This window comes from Emydura macquarii, unplaced genomic scaffold (genome assembly GCF_026122565.2).
Source record: "Emydura macquarii macquarii isolate MOO-44397 ecotype Brisbane River unplaced genomic scaffold, CSIRO-AGI_Emac_v2 contig_3287, whole genome shotgun sequence".
NCBI lineage: Eukaryota > Metazoa > Chordata > Testudines > Chelidae > Emydura > Emydura macquarii.
The window spans coordinates 1681188-1688265 of NW_027133424.1; the positions used below are offsets into that span (position 1 = coordinate 1681188).

The 7078-nt window shown below is 53.0% G+C and overlaps 1 protein-coding gene across 1 annotated transcript in view; it reads right to left on the minus strand.

Annotated features, from left to right (window-relative positions):
* LOC137142947 (protein FAM163A-like) overlaps positions 1-3448 on the minus strand; it is a 98279-nt gene extending 94831 nt beyond the window's left edge. The window contains exon 1 of the mRNA XM_067532492.1: positions 3330-3448. The gene's annotated coding sequence lies outside the window, so the exon portion shown is untranslated. The remainder of the gene's footprint in view (positions 1-3329) is intronic.
* Between the last annotated feature and the right edge of the window lie 3630 nt (positions 3449-7078).

The window sequence follows — 7078 nt, forward strand, 5'->3', positions numbered from 1 at the left end:
ACAGTGCCAGAGTGGCTTTGGGAGAACTCATGGGTCTTGCGGTCCCAGTGTCTGGCGACAGGACACATTGCCAGGAATAACGAAGATGTGCTGGCTGTGGAGGAGCTCTGGGCCCCACTGCAATCCCAGCCGCACTCATCAGGAGTCAGTCCAGGGACAGCTGCAGGAGTGTTGGCCTTGGGGGAGCTCACAGCGATGGCCATCCCAAGCCCAGCCTCGCTCGGCAGACTGGAGAGTGTCAGCTCATGGGGAGTTTCCAGCTAACTACTGCACTTCCAGCCCTGCCTTGTGGAGTGACCATGAGCCTTACCCCACTCGCTATCACTCAGTTCCCTTCATTAGCAGAAGGGAGGCTGGTCTGGGGAGTAAAGAGTTCAGCATAGCACGTCCCCTCACTCGCATCCAAATCCACGCACTCAAAGACCTGGGACACCACACTGTGTCCATTGCCCCACTGCACCTGCCCTGGCTGTCAGTGCAACATGGCCCCACCCCAGGTGTCTCTGCACCTTGCATCCCCTGCGCAAACTCTCACTTAAGCTTTTAGTCCCTGAGTTGCTGGGCTCTGTGGTCATCCCTACCTCCCTCACCTTGGGATGAGATTTCCGGTTGGAGGCATATGCACTCTCTGGGGCTGGTTGGCCATTGCCAACTCATGACAGGCTCTGGAGCCCCTAAATCCAGGCACCCTCCAGCAGCTTTTCCTCAGCCATATGAATTGAGGGCAGGAAGTGACTCCCTGCCAGGCCCTGTCTCACTTGCCTGTGTTCTTCTCCCAGCAGAACAGAGAACAGCCTGGGGGATGTGCTGGGGGGGCAGTAGCGAAGGGCTGAGCTGAAAAGCCTCCAGCTCTCTGCACTCAGTATTTGTCAGCCTCTTTGTTAAGCTGAAATGAGCTGTCATTTTCCAGCCTCGTCCTGCCCGCACCAAATGCTTTCTGACAGTCCATTTAAAACCCAAAGTGCTTCCATTTATGATCTCGGCCACAGAACTGCTGACTGCAATGGCCAAAGCTCCAGCACTCGTACAGAGCAGTGCTACCCCCACCTTTCCCCCTTCCCAGCCCTGCCAGCTCACAGCACACCTAGGCAGATGGCTACGTATGCCCCGATCTATTCCCCCTCTCCCCTCGTGTCCCGCATCTCCCCTCGTGGATACTCAATAGCAGAACAGGGAGAACCACCCCTGCACCCCGCTATTCCAGGACACCTCACAGGCAGAATGACCTAGTGGATAGAGCATTCACCCAGGACTCCAAAGCCCATGGTTTTATTCCTGGCCCTGCCATTGACCTGCTTGGCCAGTCACTTCACCTCGATGCCTCAGTTTCCCTCCAGCTTGCCCTGCTCAACACATGGCTTTTGTACCAGTATAAATTACTTCAGTTCAGCATTACTGATACATGGACACCAGTACAAACCCTAGTGTGGACGCAGTTAAAGCAGTATAAAAAGGTGCCTTGTACCAGTATAGTTCATCCCCCTTCCCAGGTAGGAATAAGCCACACCCGTATAAGCGCAGTAGGACTCTGTCCACACTAAGGGCGGAGCTATTTTAAATGCACCAGAAGAGTTAAAGAAGTGAGGATGGAGACAAGGCCCCTTCCCGATTGGGTCTCCCGCTGCACCCAATGCAACTAGCACCTCCAGGGGCCATCGTAACGCAACCGAAAAAGCAGTGGATGCACCAGCCTCTCACGTTCTAGCCGCGTGACAGCAGGCCAGGAAGATACCTGGTGGATCCCTGTTGCCAGGCCCCATGAATACAGACGCAGTGAACTGTGACCCACTCATCACTGCAGTCCATTAGCCGCCCCCTCGGAGCACACACACCTTGCTGGCGTTCGCCTAGCCCTGGCTTTTAGGGAGAGCCAGAGCGAGAGGCAGCGCTGTGCTGCAGTTCAATTTTTAATTCACTTTAAACATTTTTGCTCTCTCTCCTGGGAGTACACCGCTCAATAATCCATACCTGCTGTAGCCACACCTATTCGTGACTGGGGCACAACTCAGTATGGGCCCCCTCCCCGCAGAGTTCAGGCTAACATGTCACCCCGAGCTCAAAGCAGATCTCCTGGGGCAGAGGCTAATGCGGAACTGTCTGTTCCCCTCTTCCTGTCAGTCCTGGCAGGAAAGCCGCCCACGACACAGCAGCTGCTCAGCCAGTGCCACGCCTTGGCTAACCCCTCGGTCCCATGATACATTTTACACCAAACCCAGCTCTCAAACAGCCAGATGACAGACATGCATAGGGGGCAACCGTGGCCCCACCACACAGCGTGGTCCTAAGAACCTCACCACAGCAGCTGCTAGGTGGTGCAGAGGCTAAAACCCCTGGATCCAGCCGGTGTCACCTAGCATAGCGCCACTGCTGGCAGAAACACACGCAGCTCTACCAGCCGAGGACGTGGCCCAGCATCTGCAACTTCCTCTGTATCATCAACCCCAGCAAGGGACATGGGGGCCTTTTGGGAAGGGCCTTGGAACCCCGTGCCTGACTGCAATCAGCAGGATGATGTGGGCACAGCTCCCCTGGCTTGGGGGTGCTGCACTTCAGCCTGTCTCAGGCTGTAAGAGGAGCTGTGGTACCGATCCCTGAGACAAGGACTCCCGTGCCCCCAGATGCAGCACAGGTTGTTAGCGCCTTGTCACGGGGTGCCAATGCTCCAGCCAGGAGAACCCCACAAAGGTTGCAGGTGTAAGGGGGACCTGCCAGAGGAGCTCAGCCTGCAGGCAACATCACCTAGTCAAAGACTGTATGAGACCAACCTCAGAAGAGACTGGGCCTGTGGGCTGGTGAGAAGTGCTGGGGGGATGCGCCAAGTGGGGCAGATTGCGGTGGTGGGTTATAAGCTCAGCTCAGTCAAACAGTACAGCTGCTCATCCCACCTCTCTGAACCTACAAAGCCGGGCTGCGCCTCTCAGGAGATCAGCCTCCCTTGGAGAATTTCAGCAGCGGGTCTTCTAGCTACAAACCTGGTAGTGCCTGGCCACGAGGAGTCACCGCACAGGAAGAGCAGCACATTGAGCTGACCCTGCTGCTCCAATTTGGGGGAAAGGGGCTGATCAGCTCCTAGTGCATAGTGCAAGCCGGTTTGCCCATCACCTGTCATGCCTGGGACATCAGTGGTAGCAGATGATAGGAGGTTAAAGCAGCAGACAGTGAATCCATGATGTTTTATTTGACAGTAGAACCTAGAGACCCCAACTGTGCCAGGCGCTGTACAGACAGGCCTGGGCCTGAAGCATTTACGATCTAATTGGACAACGCAGATAAATGGGCATGAAGACAGGGGAAGTAGGGGCAGTAACAGAGGGGGGAATAGAACTCACATCTCCAGAGTCCCAGACCAGAGTCTTGTCCACTAAGACACACCGCCTTCCAGCAGAGCTGGCTAATGGCAGTCCAAGCTCTGCAAGAGAATTTCTGTGACTTTAGGCAGACTGCTTCACAGCTCTGTATCTCAGTTTCCCCATCTGCAAAACAGATAAAAATAACTTCCTTCCTGGGACACAGTGTTAAGACACCACTAGCCATGAAGAGTCCCAGCTGGCAGGTGCCAAAGCAATACAAAATGTTCTTATTCCCCCCTCACTCTCACACCCATTCTCAGTGAGTTTTGGGGCCTGCAGGACTCAGTCCTGGGCTAAACACTTCCAAGCATTTTCAGTGAATCCAGTGAATCCTTCTAGCAGAGACAATTTGACATCCATACAAAGGTTCCAGGGAGCAGAAAGGGTAGATTACAGAAAAATGCTCTCACATTTTTGGACAGAAATTCCATGCTGATCCAAGAGCTTTGGCCCTTTGAACTTGGCAAATTGTTCATATTTAATTAAATTCCACTCTGTTTCCCTGGCAGCTACAGCCCATTTATCTCAACTCTGTCATTAAGCTGCTGCTAACTTTACTGAGAAGGGTAACCAGGCACAATGTCAAAGCCTCCCAGTTCCAAAGCCAGGACACAAGCCACTTAGGAGGCCCAGCCTTTCCTAAAGTTACGGCCAGAGGAGGGATTCCAGCAAGCTGCCAAATTACCACTAAACCTAGAGGTCAGAGATGGCCTGCCTGCTTGCCTGCCTCCCCTCAGTGATGCACATTCAGAAGTGGATTTATTTAGAGTGCTAGCAGCTGCTCAACACCATTTAACACAGGGACATGAGTGCTGGTGAGCCATGGGGACGGGGAGATTTCTCATCACATACCAAGGACAGCGAGGCACTACTGAGTTTCCCTACCAAACTCCCGCCCATTGAGGGACACTGGTCTTCCCTTATGGGGGCCATCATCTCCCTTAAACGAGGGGCGGGGAGGGTAGGATGGGGCTGTGCTAAGGCATGGAACAAAGTCAGGAGCCTGAATTCTTTCCCTGGCTCTGCTCCTGTCCTCCTCTGTGACATCAAGCAAGTCGCACTGCCTCTGCGCCTCGGTTTCTCCCTCTGTATGTAAGACAGGTCTGAGTGTCTCAGTGGCACTCTCCCTGCTCAGCAGCTGAAAGGGGGGCACTTTATTTGCATGGGCTTTGTATCTGCATGAGTACAATTAAGTATTTAGCATAATTCACCTAGGTGCTGAGCATAATGGGAAATGGTTAGCAGGGCTGGTTTTGGACTACAAACCACTTTTGTGTTAACTGCTGGGGTAATGAAATGTTGTCCTTCGATTGTATGAACAGATGTCAGCAAAACTGTGCTTAGTCTGTTATGGTAAAATCTGCACCCTAAACTAAACAGAGCTCCACAAGGGTGGCAGACAGATGTTTCAGCCTGGAAACAGATGGGAGGTAGAGCAGTTTCTTATTGGGATTGCACTGGCCCTGGCAAAGGGCTGCCCCCAGGCATGGAGTGACTCTCTTCCTCTGCCTGCCCGGTATTAAAAGGTAGAATTAATGACTCATCGTGGAGTCTTTTTGTTTCTTGAAAGCAGGGGCATTGCCTGTATGTCAGCAGAAGGGTTTACCCATGAGCTGAAATCACTCCGAGCGGAACCAGTAGAGGATCTGGGAAACCTTGCCTGACAACTAACAGAGCTGAGTGAGCACTAGGCAACTCTGGTGGGAGGCTGGCACAGTGGGTGCAGTCAGCAGAGAGGCTGGGACAGTTGGTGCCAGCCCGGTTGGCAGGTGCAGTTGGAGGGAAACAGGCGCAGTCGCTGCCAGCGGTCGGGAACTCAGTGAGGCCTGAAGGCGGTAGGAAAGAGCAGCAGAGGGGGCCTGGTCACGCCTGTGTCTGACAGGAGCAGCATAGGGGGCGGAGCCACATGCAAGAGGTAGACATTGCAACTACTCCGGTCAGTACAGAGGGAAGAAGGAAGGGAGAGGCCCGTACTTTGGGAGGTGTTTGGCTCATTGAGTTCATGAACTCTGTTTGCACTGTTTTCCCAAACCAGTGCTGTGTTACCTCTCTTTTGCTATTAAAAGGTTTCTTTCTACACTCAGACTCTGTGCTTGAGAGGGGAAGTATTGTCCTTTGGGGGGCACCCAGGGGATAGTGCGTAATTTCCCAGGTGATTGGGTGGGGGCTTGAGCCAGTTTGGTGTTATATCATTGAGAGTGATCCCTAGATATAGAATCCGGCCCTTGCTGCTGCCGACTCGGTCTGGCAGAAGGGTTACATGTATAATAGTGAGGTGGATGGTACTTGGCTCCTTTCTAGAGGGGGCTGGGATACAATTCACTCACCTGAGCAAAGGACCTGGAGATACGCAGGGGAAAGGAGAACTAGAAAGGACAGGACTGAGAATTCAGGCTTCCTACGTGCTCAGTGCTTCTCCCTCCCTCTCACCCAGTGGGGCCGGCCACCCACCTTCTGCCCTCTCCTCAGGTGACAGGAAGCTCACATTCTCTGGGCTTCCTTACAGCAGTGGGAGGGAGAACCCGAGAGTTTCCCACCCAAGGAATACAATGCCTTTCTCTTCAGACAGTGAGGAGCCAGGGCTCCAGGCAGGGAGCTCAGGGCTCAGACGATTCAGCCCCACCTGGCCTTGAAGCTGACGGCAACGGGACGGCTGCCTTCTCTTCCCTCCCCCAGCCCTGGTTTGGTGTGGCCGCTGGGGCATGTACTCTGTGATAAAGACATGAATGTGACACTTCACTTGGCTCCCTCAAGCATGTTACTCTTGCTCCAGTGTACAAACAGGGAACCGCGTGGCATAATCTAAGTCCCAAAGCCATCACTCACCGGCAAGCTGGGGGTTGTGCAGGACAGCTGGAGATTAGCCCAGACAAACCACAACAGGGGCTGCAGATTCTGAAACAACCTCAGACACAGGAGCACTGGGACACGGCCTGCGCTCAGGCAGTCTGCTAGGGGCATAGTGGTTACAGGAAGGCTGTCTAAGGTTTGGAAACCATACCGTGTCTGTTTTAAAGTGGCTTGCTTTCTGTTTGACAGTTCAGGCTTCGTTTGACTGAAGCCAGCCCAACTGCAGACTGAGACCTACATTTCAGAGAGCAGAAGAGACTTGTTTCTGCAATACTGGGATGAACACCTCTCTCCCCTTCATGCTGGGATCTGAGCGTCAGGCTGAGTTCTTTCTGGCTTATGCAGTGTCATCAGTAACAAGCATCCTCTACACCAAATTCTACCTCTGTTACACCCAGGCAATCCCACTGAATACAAGCGTAACATGGCAGGAACTGGTGACTAATTCTCTAGATGATGTGAGCTAGACTATAACCCACTTTAACTCTGCAGGGAGAAGAGATGTAAAGAGTGATAAAAACTTAAAGCCAGGATTTTCACAGCAGCCTCAGGGAGCTGGGCACTCAAATCCCACCGACATTCAATGATAATCCCAGTCTCAGTCACTAAAATAAGATGACGCATCCCTGAATGCAGCCAGGAAGCTGACCTGTTGCGTAAAGAGATGTCATTTTTACAGCAACACTTCTCACGCCAAAGCTGCACGTTAATGCTGATCCGACCCTTTCCGTTTCATCCCCAAGGTCCCATTCCTCAGGCACTAACACCAGTTTGGATACTTACCATGTGCAGACTTCCACCTCTCATGCTGCCTCGCTGCTCAGGGGTGATTCGGTTTGGAAAGTTTGGTAACAGTCTGCGAATTCAAAAAACAATCT